This window comes from Hyperolius riggenbachi, chromosome 9 (genome assembly GCF_040937935.1).
Source record: "Hyperolius riggenbachi isolate aHypRig1 chromosome 9, aHypRig1.pri, whole genome shotgun sequence".
Lineage (NCBI taxonomy): Eukaryota > Metazoa > Chordata > Amphibia > Anura > Hyperoliidae > Hyperolius > Hyperolius riggenbachi.
In genome coordinates this window covers 82,948,483-82,970,793 of record NC_090654.1, presented here as the reverse complement: position 1 = coordinate 82,970,793, position 22,311 = coordinate 82,948,483, and the positions used below count along the sequence as shown (strand labels likewise).

The 22,311-nt window shown below is 43.4% G+C and overlaps 1 protein-coding gene across 1 annotated transcript in view; it reads left to right on the top strand.

The window, feature by feature from the left end:
- Positions 1–7,688: 7,688 nt before the first annotated feature.
- LRRN1 (leucine rich repeat neuronal 1) overlaps positions 7,689–22,311 on the top strand; it is a 41,254-nt gene continuing 26,631 nt past the window's right edge. Inside the window, exon 1 of the mRNA XM_068253122.1 lies at positions 7,689–7,771. The gene's annotated coding sequence lies outside the window, so the exon portion shown is untranslated. The remainder of the gene's footprint in view (positions 7,772–22,311) is intronic.

The window sequence follows — 22,311 nt, the reverse complement described above, 5'->3', positions numbered from 1 at the left end:
CATGCGATTTCGCATAGGTACCCATGTTAATTCACACAGGCAGTGACATGGTTAAAATCGCATACAGCCTTACCTATGCGAAATCGCATGCGAAATCGCGGCAAAAAACGCATGCGGAATCGCACCCGCATGCGATTTGCCTGCGGTGATTCGCCAGCGATTTCGTAACGCTATAGTGGAAACGGGCCCTAAAAGGGAATCTGAGGTGAGAGGAATATGGAAGCTGTTTGCCTCCTTTTAAATAATGCAGATTGCCTGGCTGGCCTGCTGATCCTCTGCCTCTAATACTTTAAGCCATAGACTCTGAACAAGCATATGCAGATCAGATGTCTATGACAAATATGACAAGATTACCTGCATACTTGTTTCAGGTGTGTGATTTAGACATTACTCAGCAGGACAACCAGGCAACTGGTATTGTTGAAAAGGAAATAAATATGGCAGCTTCCATAGGTCTCACACCTCAGGTTCCTTTTAAGGTAAACCTGAAGTAAATACAACAAAATTATTTATACTTGCCTGGGGCTTTCTCCAACCTCCTGTAGTCCATCAGCTCTCTCAGTGTCCATGCCAGCCCCTGTGGTCACTAATTACTGGACATGCCCAGCCCTGGCCACATGCTTCCTCGGTCATGCTCCCGTAGCAAGGAGCGTTCTGCACCTGCTCAGCTAGTTGAGGCCTGTAACTGCGCAGAACACTCCCAGCCATGGGTGTGAGCAAGGGGGCGCACGGGCAGGCTGCGCTTGTGCATCTGTCTCCAGCTGGCTCAGTCAGGGATTTTACCAAGGCTGACTCGGGCGGAACGGACGGGACCGAACGTACACTGGAGAAGCCCCTGACTACAGGGGGCTGGAGGAAGCTCCAAGTATAAATCCATAAATCCCTTTGTTGTACTCAGGTACACTTTAAGGAGGTGCTGACTGGAATTTTGGACTTCCTAAGTAGTACTAAAGGGCAGCACCAGCCTGAGCACTCCAAAATCTTTTTCCACTTTGGATCTTTACATGCATATGAGTGCTGGTCACATTGGCCTCAATTCACTAAGGAGTTTAGACTAGTCTACTGATGGATTTAGTCTACTGATGGTTTGGTGTAAACTAGAAATCAGTCGCATCAAAAGGGAATTCACTAATAATTACCAAATGTTTTAGACCTGTTTTTAGACCTGGTCTAATTCATTCAGTAATTAGGTCTAATTACCATACGAGGTCTAAGGATACGAATGATATAAACGATAGCTATGACTGACATCCTTCTCCTTTGATGAATTCTCCTCTGGATACAATTAAACTCCTACATACTTAATTCAAAAAGCTCCATCCTCACATCTAAAATACCTCACAGAATTACTTTACCGACAGAAATCAGCTGGTCTAATCTCTGTCAGAAAAAGTGGGCGTGGTTACCAGGGGCGTAGCAATAGTGGGTGCAGAGGTAGCGACTGCATCGGGGCCCTTGGGCCAGAGGGGCCCCGAAGGGTCCTCCCTCTATCACAGTATTAGCTCTCTGTTGGTCCTGTGCTGGTAATAATCACGTCTATAGATGCTTTGAATAGTAATAATCCTTAACAAACTGTTCCTCATCCCCTTCTTGCAACTCTGACACTATGGTTGTCCTTAGCAGGTTTTGGTGCGCCATATCAATTGTTATGTATAGAGTGCTTGGGGGGGTCCCATGTAAAACTTGCACCGGGGCCCACAGCTCCTTAGCTACGCCACTGGTGGTTACTCCTTGTTTGCCTTTGTGAATTGTGTAATTACTGGATGTTTTAGACCAGGTCTAAAAACAGGTCTAAAACATTTGGTAATTATTAAAAATTATTAGTAAATTCCCTTTTGATACGACTGATTTACACCAAACCATCAGTAGACTAAAACCATCAGTAGACTAGTCTAAACTGCTTAGTGAATTGAGGCCATGAGAAAAGGTGGCCACACACCATACAATCCTTTGAAAATATCTTTTCAATTCTAGAATTGCAATCAGTTTTTATGACTGATTGTAACATTTCAAAAATCTGACTAATGCACCACACACGTATGTTACATTTTTCCTCAGTAATGAAAAAAAAGTATTGAAAAAAATTGTTTGGGTCTGTACATCAAGAATTTGTCAGTTTACCACACACCATTCAATTTTCATATATATTAATAGAAAAATCAAACACTCCTTCTTTGATCAAATAAAAATGGGAAATTTTATCAGACTTTTCAAATGAATGAAAAAAAAACTGTTTTTTCAGTACAACTGATCGTATTTATCGAATTGGTGTAAAATTGGATCTTTTAATTGCATGGTGTGTGGCCACATTAAGGCCGTAGACACACTATGAGCGCTTTCTGAGAGCTTTGACCCTCAGCGCTTTCTGAGCGCTGCAATTTTTACCATGATTTTAATGGAAGTCAATGGGAAGAGCTGAGGGGCAGAAAAGCTCTCAGGAAGCGCTCACAGGGGCCCAGATGCAATTGAATTTTTCACCTGACTTTTCTCCTAGGTGATATTTTGAAACTTGTCAATAAATTGTTTTTGAAACCATTAGCAAGCAAAGAAATGCTCAAAATAATTTTGATAGTACTTTTTACCTACTTTTTGATACTTTTTCCATTGCAAAGTGCTAAAATGTTATTTTAAATGGAAGATGATTTTTTTTCTCCTAGGAGAAAACTCAGGTGAAAAAGTGAATTGCATATGGCCCAGTGTGTCTACAGCCTAATTGTTCTTCCACTGCCCTAACCTCTGGCTTCCCCCACACTCTCCTCATAGCGGTTGTGTATCTTTCCAGCAGTAAGGTAGGGAGAAAGGTTTGAGTTTTCTCTTGCCTAGCTGTCCCTGTAGTGTTCAAATACGTAGGTGCAGAGAGGAAGCAGACTCTGTTGTCTGTTCACTCCTCTATGGCTGTTGGGCACCTGCAGTATACAGTCACTGGCAATGTCGCCTCCTCCTTATCAAGCTGATGCGGCTCGATTGATAAGATCCGACAGGACGGATCTTGCTTCCGGTGATTCCCTGCTCGCTCCCCGCGAGGGGACAATGGCAGGGAATCGAGCGGAAGATAAGCGGCACCGGCGGGGACGAGCGGGGAATCGAATCCGGCGCACGCGCGGCAAGCGGGGACGCGGTGGGCACGAGCGGGGACGTGGAATAGGCGATCCGGTGGCTAATCGAGCCACCGGATCGGAGCCGCATCTACGCGTGTAGATGCGGCTTAATACCTAGAAGTGTCCCTAGGTGAACCTATGTTTATAGTGCCTTCCATGTCACAAACACTACCGGGAAAGTGCCCACCTCAGCCTGATGAGCACTTCTCACAATTGTTCTTTCCCTTTCCTCTTCTTCCTTTCCCTTCTCTTTTGAGCAAAACGCAAATGACCTACTTTTTTAGGGGGGGGGGGGGGGGGGGGGCTGTTTGACAAAGCTGGAGCACCTGCAGAAAACAATGGAGCACCAGAGTCAAGACAAGACGGTGCACCCTACTGGAATCCTTGCGGTACCTGTCTGCTCTGGAGGGGAGTCTCCTCAAGCTGATTGTATTGCATTATTACAATTGTTATTTCCATTCCATAAACTATGATGCTGGTGTAGTGTTTGTGTCTGCATTAGAGACATCTTGGGACAATCGCCATGAGATTATCTCCGGATCAGGCCAGTGTCTGCTCTGAGCACTGTATGATGTGGGGGATGAGAGACTGGAAAGGGATACAGGATGTACCCAGAACAGAGCGGGGGTGATGCTGGGAAGGAATAAGCCCCATTGTTGATGCAGCCATTGTTCTTAGCAACAGCTGTGAGTGTGGCTCAGAGAGAGAAGATCAATCATTAGCATTAGAGCCGCACGTCTTGTGATTGGTGAATATACCGGATATTTGCATAAGGCAAATTTGTACCAGTCTCTCTATTGCTGCCTGCATAGGCAGATGGGGTCCTGAAAGAGGTGTCTGTGGCCTTTACCCTGTGACCCCTGACCTATGGAAATAGCAGGCTGCACATTGCATCACAGACCCTGGGAATTCCCAAGCAGAAAAAAAACAGGGTCTGACACCCCACAAGTGGGAGGAGACTTATTATACTGCGTATAACAAAACAGAAACATACCGTATGCCGAATACATGTCCAATTGTTGTGTCCCAAACAGGTGTACAACAATGGGCAAATAGATAGATAGATAGATAGATAGATAGATAGATAGATAGATAGATAGATAACCAACTGAGAGGAACATGATACCACATGGACTGTATTCCCCCCAATACCCCCCTATGGACTGTATATCCCAGTCCCCCATGCTGTCCCTTACATCCTCCACACACCTATGGACTATATACCTCAACCCCCTTTATCCTTCCCTTATTCCCACAATCCCCCCCCCCCATGTTAATGTTTTGTTTTGTTTTGCTTTGGCAATGCTAAATGTATTTGGTCCTGCCAATAAAGCTTTTTTGGATTTGGATTTGGATAGATAGATAGATAGATAGATAGATAGATAGATAGATAGATAGATAGATAGATACCGTAGATAGATAGATAGATACCATAGATAGGTAGGTAGATAGATAGATAGATAGATAGATAGATAGATAGATAGATAGATAGATACCAGTAAATAGATAGATACCATAGATAGATACCGTAGACAGATAGCTAGCTAGATCTTTGCTTGTATGTATGAAACGGTGTAACTTGAGTGGTTTGTAAGTAGGGGACTGCCTGTACTACAAACGAAAAAAAATGATATTCTGCCAATATATCAAAGTTTATTAACGTTACATCCCTTTAAACAACTTTGGGTACTTACGTATTATCCCGTCTGGAAAGTTTGGCAGCTTTTTGTTATTAAAGTTCTGTTTGATCCTCTAGCCAGATCTAACCATTTTTGGAACACTGAAAGTCCCGGCTTTCCTTTGCACTGAGTCCCGAGTCAATGCGATGCCTCATTCCCAAGTTAGGGGAGGGTTTGGGGGACGGTTGTCCCCTGCACTTTGCTGCAGAGAGCACAGTGGAATTGAGTCTCCTGCCCATGCCAGTAAGATGGAGAGGAAACAAGTGTGCATAGCTGCGCTGCTCCTTCATCTGGAAGATCCCTCTGACCATTTTTGGAAAGCTGAAAGTCACGGTTTTCTGTTGCACCAGGTCCTGAGTCGGTATGATGCTCAGTACCTAAGTTATGGAGTTTTGAAAAAGGGGTGTCCGCTGAACTTGGCTGCAGAAAGTGCAATTACAGAAGTACGGTACGAACCCGACATGATGATGAGCAGCACACCCGTCCATCAGGTCTTCTTCTTCCTTCGCAGCATAAATCTGTGTCTTCAAAACGAATGTCAAGTGCCCTGGGTCTCTCATTACAGATGAAGGAGCAGCGCAGCTATGCACCCCCATCTCCTCTCTGTCTTACTGGCAAGGGCAGGAGACTCAATTCCACTGTGCTCACAGCAGTTTTGGGTTTGCTTTTCCCAAGAAGCATTGCCTGATGTGAATGATGCCTCGCACAAAAGAGCTCTCAGAAGACCAACGATTAAGAATTGTTGATTTGCATAAAGCTGAAAAGAGTTATAAAAGTGTCTCCAAAACCCTTGCAGTTCATCAGTCCACGGTAAGACAAATGGTCTATAAATAGAGAATGTTTAGCACTGCTGCTACTCTCCCTAGGAGTGGCCGTCCTGTAAAGATGACTGCAAGAGCACAGCGCAGAATGCTCAATCAGGTGAAGAAGGATCCTAGAGTGTCAGCTAAAGACTTACAAAACTCTCTGGCATATGCCAACATCCATGTTAGCGAATCTACGATATGTAACACACTAAACAAGAGTGGTGTTCATGGGAAGATACCACAAAGGCAGCCACTGCTGTCCAAAAAAAATATTGCTGCAAGTTTAAAGTTTGCAAAAGAGCAGCTGGACGTTCCACAGCAGTACTGGCAAAATATTCTGTGGACAGATGAAACTGAAGTGAAGTTGTTGTGGAAGAAACACACAACACTATGTGTGGAGAAAAAGAGGCACAGCACACCAACATCAAAACCTCAAAAAAAATTGTACAATCAAGATAGTGCCATTGATGGGCACCTTAATTTTTATTTTTTTTCAATCCTTTCGGGTGTATTTACACTATGCATGCTGGGGTGCATTATAACGTGAGCTATAATCACACAGCAACATGCTGCAATGGGCATGTTCACATCGGCGTATTGGACCTGCGGTGCGTCCGGTTCCAATGTAGTAACACGAACTGAGATGTGTACTACTGGACACCATGTTACAAATGAATGGTGACAAGGTACCATGCATTGCGGCATGCCTTGATGGAAATTGCCAATTTATCAATCCATTACAATGTGATACATGCACACTACAACAGATAGAAGTATGAACAACCCTAAAGTTGGTCACTAATAGTCAATTTTCCAGAATGATCATCCGGGTGATCCGATAAATGCATTAATGTGGAAACAATCGAGTGGAATCAATCAATGGAATCAATCAGTTCTTTTTTCAGATCAATTCCATTGGTTGGATTGGATTGAGTACCTATTCCTTTCCCATTAGAGGACCTGATCGATTGTTTTTGACCGATTGTATTTATCGGATTGGCCGGTCGATCATTCGGGAAATTGGACCATTAGTGGCCACCTTTAAAGGAAGCCTGTAATGATTAAAAAAAAAAAAAAAAAAAAAAGAGTTTCACTTGCCTGGGGCTTCTGCCAGCCCCCTGCAGCCACTCTGTGCCCGCGCCGGTACCCAAAGATCCTTCAGATCTCCTGCCGCAGCTGAGTTTTGCTTTCTTCAATCGCCAGCCACTGCGCCTGCACGGCCCTGACTGCATGCATCCTTGTTCGCACTCCTATCACCGGGAGCCCCCTGCGCAGACGCAGTAGGTGAAAATCTCTACTACAGCTACGGGAGCGCAAATGAGGATGCGCGTTGCCAGGGCCGCGCAGGCTCAGTGGCCATCGACTTGCAAGTCGGCGAAAGTGAGCCGCGGCAGGGGACCAGAAGATCATTGAGTATCGGCGCGGGCACAGGGCGGCAGCAGGGGGCTGGCAGAAGGTAAGTGAAACTCTTATTTTTTAAATCGTTACAGGTTTCCTTTAAGAAATACTGCTACCCATCTGGTCATATCTCTTTTATAAAATATTTACTGTGGGAGGAAAGACACATCCAGATATGTGAAGAAACTTTTTAGAAAAGATGAATTTTTAGGCAAATAAAAGTAAAATGTTTTAAAACCAGATTTTTTTTTTCATGCTGAATGTGCGACAAATTGAGAATAAAATCACCAGTTTGTGAACAGACTCCCTGAGTAGCGATAACTTGTATAATCTGTTCTGTGGTGCTGCACTTGCTGTAGCAGTGTGAAGTGTTTGTACCGTCTCGTAAGACAATGCGAAGAAATAAAAGAATTTGGAGGGTGCTGTTGTACACCTGCCTGCTCCCCCTCCTCCTCCCCCCACCACCAGGCTCCCTCCTCCCCACCAGAGTCCACTTTCCCAGCCTGTGTCCCCTCTGTCCCCCTCCCCATCCTCCTCCCTTTCACACATGCTCCAGCCTCCCCCATCCATTGTTCCTGGTGCAGATGGAGCTCTAGGCAGCAGCCAATCACAGCTCACTGATCAGCTGACCAGTTCTGGACTTACCCCAGGGGCAGGAGCCAAGCAAGCTCAGTCTGGGAGAAGAGGGAGAGGGGTGAGGTTATATGGGGGGAGAGCCAGGAGAGGGGTTGTGGCTGCAGTGACAGGGGGACATGCTGCACTGCTGGAGGGACACCACATATACATAGAGGTGAGTGGAGCTTGTGTGTGACAGCTGCAGCATCATCTGCTATTATATACTCTGTACAGTCACTCTGCAATCACTGTGCTGTAGCTACTTACACACAGGGTAGTGTATGTGCTTCTCAGCAACCTGTGACCTTGTGTGCACAATACCAAATATTTGTGTGCAATTATGTGCCATGCGGTATAAGTGTGTGTGTTTGTTCAGTACCATTGTAGTGTATTCAGTGTGCACTATACAATTTGTATGCAGTGCAAAAGTGTCCACAGTGCTGCTTTGTTTGTGCAGTGCAAAGTGTGGTGTGTGTGTGTGTGTGTGTGTGTGTGTGTGTGTGTGTGTGTGTGTGTGTGTGTGTGTGTGTGTGTGTGTGTGTGTGTGTGTGTGTGTGTGTGTGTGTGTGTGTGTATAAAGACCTTTTATGTACCACACAAAGTGTACGTCCATGTGTGTATAGATTGTATACAGTGCATAGGTGCCTCTTGTGTTTTACGCCAAGTCTGAGTGTGTGTATATACAGTTCCGTCTTGTGTCCTTGTACGCCCATCGTAATGCATGGATTCTCTTGTCTTCCATATACATTATGTATACGTTAACCTGGTATATGTCATTTTCATCACTGCACTGTATTTTTAAGGCTGGTGTTGTATTTTGCTATCCAGTGACCAATTATACTGAGATACAGAGACATTATATTATGTGTACATTATGGTATATGAAAGGGCTTAGAAGGAATATGGTATACACCCGATGATTGCACAAACACTGAGTAATGATACCTCGTATGGTGTATGTATACAGGGAGTACTTCAGCAGTACAGATCGGGTAATGATGTATGGATGCAGGTACAGTGACGGGGTAGCAGATGTCGCGGACTTGTGATCGGAGCATTGACATTAAACTTTGTACATTACAGAGGTAAAGTGGCAATGGAGATGTACAGCTACAGCAATAGGTTCTGTACATGTGTCCCATCTAGGGTCGTTGAATAACAGGAAAGCCTTACCACCTCTCCCACACGCATTGATGGTTTACATTTTTTGCGAAGGATTGTATTTTCGATCAGATCTTTCAGATAGAAAGGAAATACTTTTTTTATTCGATCTGTAGCATTAAAGGCTCCAAACTATTTCTGACGTTGAAACCAGTTGCGATCGTATGTATGTAAAAATCTACAGTGTTGATTGAGCAGGCAACGATTGATAATTCGATCACTCAGGATCGATTGGGCCACCCAGCCTCTCTGTTCTTGTACAGTCAATGGGCACCTTAAATGACTTTGCAATGAGATTTTAAAAGGAATATCTGAAGAGATCAGCTCTGCGGATCAATCTTTCAACATTTATTTTTTTTAATAATCATATACTGGAACATACCGGTAATCTAATCTTCTATTAATGGCTTCTGCATAAAGAATATTCAACTTAGATTTAGTCTTGCTGAATAAATATAATTTGTTGGTAAGATTCTCCCATCAGATTGCAGCGTGTGTGGCCAACACTACATGAATGAATGCTGTAATTTAGAATGCATTTGCAGATCATGTCTCTCATGTGACGTATTGTCAGGCTTCTCCATGGTCTCCGGTGACCTCAGTGATCCCTTGTGTTGTGATTGTGATCTGGTGTGACAAGTTATGCATCTTATCTAATGCAGATTGTCAGTATATATTATTTATTTAGTATCTTTGTTAGCTGTCTTTATTTAGTGCCTACATATCTCGTGGCTCTTTCTGGAATCTCTAAAACCATTCACAAGTCCCTGCCCCAGAGGAGTTTATAATGTAATGATCCCTCCTCCCACTTTTACAGGCATCCTCTAGGGACAGTTTAGTCCTGCCCCAGAGGAGTTTATAGTGTAATGATTCCACCCCCCACTCATACAGGCATCCTCTAGGGACAGTTTAGCCCTGCCTCAGAGGAGTTTATAATGTAATGATCCATCCTCCCACTCTTACGGGCATCTTCTGACAGATGTAATGATTCCGCCCCCACAGTTTAGTCCTGCCTCAGAGGAGTTTATAATGTAATGATTCCGCCCCCACAGTTTAGTCCTGTCCCAGAGGAGTTTATAATGCAATGATCCATCCTCCCACTCTTACGGGCATCTTCTGGGGCCAGTTTAGTCCTGCCCCAGAGGAGTTTATAATGTAATGATTCAGTCCCCACAGTTTAGTCCTGTCCCAGAGGAGTTTATAATGTAATGATTCCACTCCCACTCAAACAGGCATCCTCTAGGGCCAGTTTAGTCCTGCCGCAGAGGAGTTTATAATGTAATGAATGGACCCCCACTCATACAGGCATCTTATGGGGCCAGTTTAGTCCTGCCTCAGAGGAGTTTATAATGTAATAATTCCGCCCCCACTAATATGGGCATCCTCTAGGGACAGTTTAGGCCTGCCCCAGAGGAGTTTATAATGTAATGATTCCACCCCCACTCATGCAGGCATCCTCTAGGGACAGTTTAATCCTGCCCCAGAGGAGTTTACAGGTGAAACTCGAAAAATTATTGTGCAAAAAAAAAATTATTGTGCAAAAGTCCATTTCTTTCAGTAATTCAACTTTAACAGTGAAACTAATATATTAAACATAGGGGCTTTCGTTTGTACCTGTGCTTTGTGGCTTCAATAAAAGAGGATTCTATGAGGAGTGCCGGAGTCTGTCAGTTCTTTCAGCTATATAATATATTAAACATGCTCATTACATACAAAGCGATATATTTTAACCCTTTATTTGTTATAATTTTGAAGATTATGGCGTACAGCTTACAAAAACCCCAAAATCACAGACCATTAGAATATTGTGAAAATGTTTAATATTCTAATCTCAAAGTGTCAGATTCTAATCATCTAATTAACTTAAAATACCAGCAAAGGGTTCCTATTTCATATATTAGTTTTACCTTTTAACCATTTACCGCCATCCTAACGTATTAAAACGTCATGCTTACCGCTATTAACAGCAACATGACGTTTTAATACGTCGCGCATTCCCGCCGCTGCTACCGCCGTGTGTCCGCCGCTACCGCCGCCATTACCGTCGGGATCCCGTGCTGGGTGATTGGGGAAGAGGACCGAACAGTCCTCTACCCAATCGCAGTGCCTGGAGTGAATGGACGTGACCGCGAACAGCGGCTACATCCATTCACATAAACAGGAAATGTAACAGTTTAATAAAGTGTAAAAAAAAAAAAAAAAAAAAGTGAACACGTCCTATGAGTGTTCACTAGCGCCATCTTGTGGCCAAGAAGTATATTACACCTACAAAATACATACATTTTCAAGTATATACACATCATTAATAAAATTACACTTCCAACCCTCCCCCCCAAAAAAAACACTTGTAAAAAAAAAAAATCAGCTTAAAAAAATAAATAAATAGTTGCCTTAGGGACTCAGCTTTTTTTATTCTATATTTTATGGGGAAAATTAATTTTAATTTATTACACAGGGGCTTGTAATTATGGCCAGAACAAACAGAAAAATAACCACTTATATTTCAAAATAATATACTGTCGCCATACATTGTGGTAGGGACATAATCTAAACGGTTTAATTATCGGGACCACTGGGCAAATAAAACGTGTTTGTTTTATCCACAGGAGAATGTTTAATTTTAAAACTATAAAGGCTGAACACTGAGAAATAATGATTTTTTTTCTTTTTTTTCTGTTTTTCTCATTAAAATGCATTTAGAATAAAAAAATTCTTAGCAAAATGTACTATCCACAGAAAGCCTAATTGGTGGTGAAAAAAACGAGGTATAGATCATTTTCTTGTGATAAGTAGTAATAAAGTTATTAGGGAATAAAAGGGAGGAGCGCTGACAACTGAAAATTGCTCTGGTCCGTTAGGATTAAAACCCTTGGGGGTGAACTGGTTAATTTGAGTTACTGAAATAAATGGACTTTTGCAAGATATTTTGATTTATCGAAGGTTGACCTGTAAACTGTAATGCTTCTCCCCTCCACTCATACAGGCATCCTCTAGGGCCAGTTTAGTCCTGCCCCAGAGGAGTTTATACTGTAATGATTGGGCCCCCACTCATGCAGGCATCCTCTAGGGACAGTTTAGTCCTGCCCCAGAGGAGTTTATACTGTAATAATTGGGCCCCCGCTCATACAGGCATTCTCTAGGGCCAGATTAGTCCTGCCCCAGAGGAGTTTACACTGTAATGATTGGGCCCCCACTCATACAGGCATCCTCTAGGGCCAGATTAGTCCTGCCCCAGAGGAGTTTATACTGTAATGATTGGGCCCCCACTCATACAGGCATCCTCAAGGGCCTGATTAGTCCTGCCCCAGAGGAGTTTATACTGTAATAATTGGGCCCCCACTCATGCAGGCATCCTCTAGGGACAGTTTAGTCCTGCCCCAGAGGAGTTTATACTGTAATGATTGGGCCCCCACTCATGCACGCATCCTCTAGGGACAGTTTAGTCCTGCCCCAGAGGAGTTTATACTGTAATGATTGGGCCCCCACTCATGCAGGCATCCTCTAGGGACAATTTAGTCCTGCCCCAGAGGAGTTTATACTGTAATGATTGGGCCCCTACTCATGCAGGCATCCTCTAGGGACAGTTTAGTCCTGCCCCAGAGGAGTTTATACTGTAATGATTGGGCCCCCACTCATACAGGCATCCTCTAAGGACAATTTAGTCCTGCCCCAGAGGAGTTTATACTGTAATAATTGGGCCCCCACTCATGCAGGCATCCTCTAGGGACAGTTTAGTCCTGCCCCAGAGGAGTTTATACTGTAATGATTGGGCCCCCACTCATGCATGCATCCTCTAGGGACAGTTTAGTCCTGCCCCAGAGGAGTTTATACTGTAATGATTGGGCCCCCACACATACAGGCATCCTCTAGGGCCAGTTCAGTCCTGCCCCAGAGGAGTTTATACTGTAATGATTGGGCCCCCACTCATTCAGGCATCCTCTAGGGCCAGTTTACTCAGAAGCCATTAAGTTTGTCAATGTTTGTGGAAAGAGAATAGCAAGTTTAGATATTGAAATAACAGAACAGTTGCATACAGATCATCCTCCGATTTAGACATTGCTGCAACACAAGCTAAGCACACTATCTATCAGTTTTCCGACTGTTTCGACCTGGCAATAGGCTCTTTGGATCTACGATGTGCAGGTGACTTGTCATGTTCTCAGTTATCACTCCCTACCTTCCCTCCTTAGCCTTTTCCGTACCTATGCCTTTTACACACGCTAGATGAACTCGGCTGAGGTGGCCGTTCGGGGCTTGGGCAAGAATCAATAGTATGTACAAGTGTCTACCAAGGTCGCTTGAAGATCTAGCATGTTGGATATATAAATGACAGCAATGGTTGAACGCACTATTATGCTCCTTGCCCCACCCTTCAGAATCTGCTCTACTGTGCACTGCAATGTCATCCCTACTACCACATCCATAGCGAGAGCACCTGCTTCTTGAGTATGCCCGAGCAGTGCGTCTGTACAGCACTTGTTGTCCGTACTGTCACCCATAGGATCAAGCTCAATCCTGACGCCCTACACTTCTGGAAGATGTGTAAGCACCTCCATGCATTTTAGGTAACGCCCAGATCGATCCATGTATGGATAGTGATCTGATGATACAGAAATGGATAGCGAAAAGCTGTTATATATTAATGATCTTATGCCTGACAGAAAAATCAGTCTTTTCTAAGTAAGCCATACACGAGTCAATAGCGGTATGATCTGGCAAGTGATTGATCACTCCACAATCAGAAATGTAAATGAGATTTGATCAAACCATTGCCCATGCTAGCAGAGTATAAGTCAATGCAGTGATGAACTTCGTACACATGTACACGGTGTGTTGCCCAGTAGAGAACGAGACTTAATCCCAGTTCAGGACTGAATCTGTACAGATGCATTGCTAGCCTGTAGGTAAGCAACGCGTTCTGTTACTATGGAGGGGGAGGTGGGATAACGCTCGGTGCATGACATGGAGTGGGAGGGGTAAGGAGGTACTGTACATCAGTGGAGTCAGCCAGGGCTCAGACGAGATGAGTGTATGAATCTTAAAGTGTACCTGTAGGGAAAAAAATTACCCATAACAATACATCCTTGGGTCTTGCATTTTTCCATGTTTCCTGAATGTGAGAATGCAAGTGCACTGTGATACGATATCGATTCTTTTTGTTTTGCAATGAGCCCTTTTTTTGGTGTGATTTTCATGCAATCGTGTGTTTTCTTGATGCAGTTGCAATGTCCCAACATTCTGTAGAAAAAGAGCCCCAAATATAAATGCAGAAGAAATGTTGCATGCAGTGGGTTTACGTTTGGGGGAAAACCGAGTCGCATCAGTCGATTAGCATTATAATGAGATCAAATTGGATACGTTGTATACTTAATGTACAGTGGGATGAGAAAGTTTGGGCAACCTTGTTAATCATCGTCATTTTCCTGTGTAAATCGTTGGTTGTTACGATAAAAAATGTCCGTTAAATATATCATATATGAGACACACACAGTGATATTTGAGAAGTGAAAGGAAGTTTATTAGATTTACAGAAAGCGTGCAATAATTGTTTAAATAAAATTAGGCACCTGCATAAATTTGGGCACTGTTGTCATTTTATTGATTCCAAAACCTTTAGAACTAATAATTGGAACTCAAATTGGCTTGGGAAGCTCAGTGACCCCTGACCTACATACACAGGTAAATCCAAGTATGAGAAAGAGTACTTAAATGGGGTCAATTGTAAGTTTCCCTCCTCTTTTAATTTTCTCTGAAGAGTAGCAACATGGGGGTCTCAAAACAACTCTCAAATGACCTGAAGACAAAGATTGTTCACTATCATGGTTTAGGGGAAGGATACGGAAAGCTGTCTCAGAGATTTCAGCTGTTTGTTTCCACAGTTAGGAGCATTTTGAGGAAATGGAAGACCACAGGCTCAGTTTAAGTTAAGGCTCGAAGTGGCAGACCAAGAAAAATCTCCTGAGTCAACCCACAGACCAGCACCAAAGACTTACAACATCATCTTGCTGCAGATGGAGTCACTGTGCATCATTCAACCATTTGGCGCACTTTACACAAGGAGAGGCTGTATGCGAGAGTGATGCAGAGGAAGCTCACAGCACAAATAGAGCCGCTTGAGGTATGCTAAAGCACATTTGGACAAGCCAGCTTCATTTTGGAATAAGGTGCTGTGGACTGATGAGTTATTTGGGCATAACAAGGGGTATTATGCATGGAGGAAAAAGAACACAGCATTCCAATAAAAACACCTGCTACCTACAGTAAAATATGGTGGTGGTTCCATCATGCTGTGAGGCTGTGTAGCCAGTGCAGGGACTGGGAATATTGTCAAAGTTGAGGAACGCATGGATTCCACTCAGTATCAGCAGATTCTGGAGACCAATGTCCATGAATCAGTGACAAAGCTGAAGCTGCGCCAAGGCTAGATCTTTCAACAAGACAACGACCCTAAACACTGCTCAAAATCGACTAAGGCATTAATGCAGAGGAACAAGTACAACGTACTGGAATGGCAATCTCAGTACCCAGACCTGAATATAATTGAAAATCTGTGGTGTGAGTTAAACAGAGCTGTCCATGCTAGGAAGCCATCAAACCTGAATGAACTAGAGATGTTTTGTAAAGATGAGTAGTCCAAAATACCTTCAACCAAAATCCAGACTCTCATTGACACCTACAGGAAGCGTTTAGAGGCTGTAATTTCTACAAAAGGAGGATCTACAATATATTGATTTAATTTCTTTTTATTTAAACAATTCTTTAATTTTGTTTAAACAATTATTGCACACGTTCTGTAACTTCAATAAACTTCATTTCACATCTCAAATATCACTGTGTGTGTCTCCTGTATGATATATTTAACTGACATTTTTTATCGTAACAACCAACAATTTATACAGGAAAATCATGATGATAACAAGGTTGCCCAAACTTTCGCATCCCACTGTATGCTTACCTAAAAAGGAAACAATTAAGGTTGGGTCTGAAGATCTTGAGGTATGCTGAGTCTCAAAATGGATTGTAGAAGAGAGTTCTAGAGCAGAGGAGAGGCTTGTGAGAAGTCCTGCATGAGAATATGTGGAAAGTGAGCGGAGTGTGATTGACAGACAGTGGAGAGAATAACAGAGAAAAGCAGCATTGAGGCTATGTTCACATTATAAATCGCAAGCGCTGAGCATTTTTGTGAGCAATTTTTTTTCAAGCGATTCCCGGCGTTTTCTGAGCGTTGGGCGATTTTGTGTTTTCGAAGCACTTTTGATGAACGATTGAGATTTTCACTTCCTGATGTCAGTCAGGAAGTGAACACTTTGACCGGGAAAATAATAAATACAATGTATTTATTCTTAAAAGCACCGGGGAAATCGCTATACAAAGCACTATTTCAAGCACTTAGCAATTTCCCTATACCTTCCATTGAGCCAAAGCGCTCAGAAAATGGTACAGGCAGTGCTTTTGGAAATGGATCGTAATCGAACCGCTCATATGTGAACACTCATAGGGAATTATTGCACAAGCGATTTTAGGGCAATTTCTAAAATTGCCAGCGCATAAAAAAATACACAAACGCTCATAGGGCCATATGCAATTCACTTTTTCACCTGAGTTTTCTCCTACGTGATATTTTTGAACTTGTCAATAAAATGCATTTTAAGCCCCCAGAAGGCAAGAATATGCTCAAAATAATTTTAATAGTACTTTTTCACCAACTTTTGGGTACTTTTTTAGGTGAAAAGTGCTGGAAAGTTATTTAAAATCAAAAATGAAAAATTATCTCCTGGGAGAAAACTCAGGTGAAAAAGAGAATTGCATATGGCCCATAGTGTGAACAAGCCCTTAAAGAGGAACTGTAACGACAAAACGGCCCCTGGGGGGTACTCACCTCGGGTGGGGGAAGCCTCCGGATCCTAATGAGGCTTCCCACGCCGTCCTCCATCCATCAGGGGTCTCGCTGCAGCCCTCCGTGCAGCAGGGACGTAATATTTACCTTCCTGGCTCCTGCGCAGGCGCTCTGACGGCTGTCGGCGCCGAAGCAGGCGGAAATACCCGATCGCCGTCGGGTCTGCTCTACTGCGCAGGCGCAAGTTTCCGGCGCCTGCGCAGTAGAGCGGATCCGACGAAGGTAAATATTGAACTGACAGTCGGCACAGTCGCCGGCTGTTCGGAGGGCTGCAGCGAGACCCCCGTGGGACAGAGGACGGCGTGGGAAGCCTCATTAGGATCCGGAGGCTTCCCCCACCCGAGGTGAGTACCCCCCAGGGGATCTTTTTAATGTTACAGAGTCTCTTTAAGGAGTGAGAAGAGAGGTGAATGAGCTAAGCAACAGGGGTGAGGATGGACTGGAGAAGTGCCAGCTGGTTCCTTAACCACCTTAGCGGGATGGACGAGCTCAGCTCGTCCAGTACCGCCAGAGGGTGCCGCTCAGGCCCTGCTGGGCCGATTTGAATCAAATAAAAAGCAGCACACACAGCCGGCACTTTGCCAGCTGCGTGTGCTGCCCGATCGCTGCCGCTCTGCGGCGATCCGCCGCGAGCAGCGGCGAAAGAGGGTCCCCCCAGCCGCCCGAGCCCTGCGCAGCCGGAACAAATAGTTCCGGCCAGCGCTAAGGGCTGGATCGGAGGCGGCTGACGTCAGGACGTCGGCTGACGTCCATGACGTCACTCCGCTCGTCGCCATGGCGACGAGGAAAGCCAAACAAGGAAGGCTGCTCATTGCAGCCTTCCTTGTTAATTCTGATCGCCGGAATTATGCTCCAGGAGCGCCCTCTAGTGGGCTTTTATGCAGCCAACTTTCAGTTGGCTGCATGAAATAGTTTTTTTTTTATTTAAAAAAAACCCTCCCGCAGCCGCCCTGGCGATCTCAATAGAACGCCAGGGTGGTTAAAGGGAACCTGAGATGGGGATAAAACAAAATATACATACCTGGGACTTCCTCCAGCCTCCTCCAGGCTGATCACTACCCTCATCATCCACAGTATATTTTTTAGGTCATCCCATCTCAGGTATACTTTATGCCTGGTACACACATTCAATTTTGACTGGCCAATGACTGGCCACTTTTGCCACTTTGATGTAGTATGAGACCTTACCTACACAACCTGCTAGTTTACACAATCTGTTGACCCGCATATTACATGGAGATGGTAAAAAATTGGTCAATGATTGATCAATTAAAATTGGATGTGTGTATGCACCCTTTGTATTTCATAAAAGCAAGCAAACGGGTGTTGCGCCAGTTAGACTTATGCAGCAGCTATGTGGATATGGCAGTTCCCTTAGGAACACTTCATTGGGAAAAAATCGTTCACACTTCATTGTTCACACTTATCATAGCAAAAAACTGAACGTTTTTCACTTTTTTTGTATGCGATAAAATTCACGTTCTTATGCAACCTTTCAGACACTTTTTCTATTGCAGCTAATGAAACTCAGTAGGAATTTGTGTGAGATGTGTGAATTAATGCTTGCATATTTAAGTTGTTTTTTTTATGCATGAGAAAATGCAAACCCAATTTTGCAAATTTTAGCAAGAGTATGATTGTCCAATTAACTTTCATTAGATGTGCAGCGAATGCGATTTAGCACATTCACAGTTCGCATGTGAATTTTACTAAGTGTGAACCCTGCCTAATTTGATATAGTATCACCTCCGTAGCACTGGAGGGTGTGACAACAGTCAGGACAGTTTTAGCTTGCGCAAGGAAAGGGCACATGTAGGAGATATTTTTTTCCTCATGGACAACAGGAAGTGGTCTTTGTTATAGCCTCAGGTATGCAAGAGAAACGAACTGAAACGCAAGAGCTGAATGATGTATCACTCATAAGCCAATAGGACTATTGGTGTGCCAGTATATATATATTGTTAATTCCAATTAATCATTTTCAGCTAAATAAAAGTGGGACTAGTAGTGTACCAGTATATAGATTGTTAATTCCAATTAATCATATTCAGCCAAATAAAAGTGGAACTATTGATGTGCCAGTATATATAGTCAATTCCAATTATTTATATTCAGCCACTTAAAAGTATTTTGGCTCATATTTACTTTTAAGGCGGGGCTGCATTCGACTGTGTAATTTGCATAAAAAACACTAGTTTCTTTTTTAACCCTTGCCATGCAAAAAAACAGATCAGGATTTCAGAAAAGTAGTTAGTAGTACTCAGGGGAGCCTTTAGGCATAGGCAGTACAGGCCATTGCCTGAAGTGCCATTGGTCCTGGGGGCGCCAAGTTGCTGGATTAAGCCCCACCCTCAAATTAAGCCCCACCCCATGGGTGTTCTATGACTTGCTCATGCTGCATCTACTTAGCGTAAGTGCAAGCAGCTGCCCCCTCTGTGCCTTGTGCATCCTTATTTCCCCTTGTGTGCCTCCTTCTGTCCCTTTTGTACCTCCTTCTGTCTTCTTGTGCCTCCTTCAGTCCCTTGTGCTTCTGTCTCCCTTTGTGCCTACTTCTGTCTCCATGTGCCTCCTTATGTCCCCTTTGCCTTTCTTTGTCCCCTGGTGCTACCTCTGCCCCTCCCTGCTCCTTCCTCCTGTCCTCCTGTGCCTCCTTCTGTCTCCCTTTGTGCCTCCTTCTGTCTCCATGTGCCACCTCTGTCCCCTGCACCTTCCTTCTGTGTCCCTTTGTGCCTTTTTCTGTCTCCCTGTGGCTCTGTCTGTGTGGCTATTAGTGTGAACTAATGGGAAGGGGGGGGGGGGGGGCGCGGAGCTCTGCCTTTGTGTATTTTCTGTTGAAACGCTGCTGCATTTGCATGTATTTTCTGGTGAAACGCTGCCACATTACGATTATTTTCTAGTATAACGCTGCTGCATTACGATTATTTTCCTGGGGGGAGCCACAGGTTTTATTGCCAGGAGTGACAAAATGGCTAGAGGTGCCCCTGGTAGTACTAGTACTGCTAGTATACTACATACCCATGTTTATACCATTATGTCACATTTTAGTTCAGGTGCACTTTAATTCTCTAAGCTATCTACTGATGTATGCGAGGAAGTGCAATTTTACGGATCCCATACTATACAAGAAAAAGTAAATGGAACTACTAGAAAAATTCAACTGCAACATTTTTCTTTACAATTGAACGCTTCCTTCCCGCTGTTGAGGAAAGGAAATTTGTAGAAAGACCCTGAAGTGATGGCCAGGAAATCGAAAATCTTGTGCATCTCTTATGATTACTTATATTACACCAATTTATTTAACATGTATGTCTATAAACACTTAACAGACCAGAATACAGCTTGGAAATATTATGAGATATGCTACGTCAGCCTCAAATTGTTCCCCAATCAACGATACAATCGTTTTGAGCCAAAAGGATCCGGTGAGCGGATCCGGTCTCCGCTTCACCGGATCCGGATGGCTCGACCATGGCCCTGTTCACATTAGTGAAAACGGATGTGATCAATGATTGATCGGATCCGGTTTCACTCGGCAATACATACCTAATCTTCAGTAGCAGCCAGCAGTAGAGGCTTCCTCTTCTTCCGCTGTGACTACACAGCGCGCCATGTAACTAGTCACATGACGCGTCATGTAGTCACATGATGCGGAAGAAGACGGAAGCCTCTACCGCCGTCTGCCTATGAAGATTAGGTATGTATAAAGCCTCCCTAGCCCACCCGCCCGGCTGCTGCCCCCTCCCGTCGCTAGATTCGTGTCGGCCCATGCCCCCATCCCCCGTGGAACGGTCCGTTTCTTCACTAGTGTGAAGAAACGTTCCGTTTCCCATTGCCCCCAATGCTGCTGCATTTTTGGCCAGAAAATTAGGGCCTGCAGCAATTTTTAGGTTCGGGGACCGGAACGTACGGAACGTATCCGTACCAACGGACGCATGTGAATGGATCCATAGATTAACATTGGATCCATTCACATCCGTTCTGTTTGTACAGTATACGTTCCGGTTGCGTTCCAGAAAATAGCGCTAATGTGAACCGGGCCTTACCGAATTTATCCGCAGAAGAGATGGAAGAACCCTCTCACTACTAGCAGCAGTCTGTATACCATATACAGCAGTGCTCTGGGTCCTTCTGCTTGCAAATTCTCCAGCATTGTAGGTGTTGGCATTACCATCTATCCTGGTTCATTTTCATTCCTATTAACTTGTGACCATAAGAAATAAATCAATTTAAAGGATAGGAATAAGGTTTAGAGTCAATTTAACAGATTTTTCATTAGTAAATGAAAGAGGGACATCAGTCCTGAAAGAGGGACAAATGAGGAGGAAGGAGGGACAGAGGGACAAGGCTCCCAAAGAGGAACTGTCCCTCTAAAAGAGGGCACCCTGTAGTTTTGCCCCTGCCTCCACCAAGAATGGGCAAAAAATTGCAGATATTTGAAAACCACAGGCAGTACAGTGGAGTGTACTCCAATTAAGCTTTTGTTTATCTAAATCAGTCAATTTGTGTCATCCATTGGGAGGTACAGCCACAACTACTTTTTTTTTTTAAACTGATTTTTTTTTTAAACTGATTTACTGTATTTTATTCTTCTAGGCACCTCTGTTTTTGAAATACCTGCAGTTGAACTTGATGTACTCTTTGCAAGGGATGGCAAATCATTTCAAGTTGATGTAGCATTATGCAACTTTTTTATGCAAATGTCTGCAGCTTGAAAATCCAATCCAATCCAATCCTGCTGAGGTCAAATTTGATTGGTCAATTTACAAGCTGTACCGGCATCAACTCAAAATTATTTGCATCTCATTGACCATCCCTACCCTTTGCCCTTTTCACCCTAGATAACTGCAGTATGTAAATATTATTGTGTAAAGATGCACATGTTAGTCTGATCCCAATTAATATATGATCAGTGTTGTGATCGTAGTATCAATCAAATGTGCCCTAGTTTTTATGGAATCTAAAGTCTGATAAATTAAAATCATTGAATACTGCAGACTGCGTTGAAGTAAACCTGAACTGAAAAAACCTTATGAGATATTGGTAAATAGAACTTTCCTAGAATTTATTTTTTTCAGTGTAAGGTCTTGATCTCTAAGACTGAATTTTAAATAGCAGCTAAGGTAAAATGTGCTTTAGTCAGCTGTAAAACAAAATACCGTAAATAACAGCATTTGAACTGTACAGCCTTGTATTGTTATCAGCAGTATTTCCTTAGCCAAATAAAAGTGTTGTGGCTCAGGTTCTAGTACACTACACACCCATGTTGACGTCATCATGTCACACTTTAGTTCAAGTGCGCTTTAATTCTCTAAGCCATCTACTGATGTATGCGATGTAGGTCAATTTACGGATCCCATACTATACAAGAAATAGTAAATGGAACTATTGGAAAAAATGTGATTTGACCTTCACTTTATGAGCATAACATGATGCTTAATGCGAGACTAGCAAGGCTCTTTGAATGTTTATATTTACTCAAGTTTCCGTGTTTCATCTCTATGATACCTAGTGATCCTGCAAACAGTTGTACTTGTTTATTTTTGAGAGAACCTCAGTAAACATTTTGAAACAGAAAAAACTTGATTTACTGACACTACTGAAACGAAAACATCAGCAGGAGCATCAGACAACTGGCATCTTTTAAATAGAAATAGAGA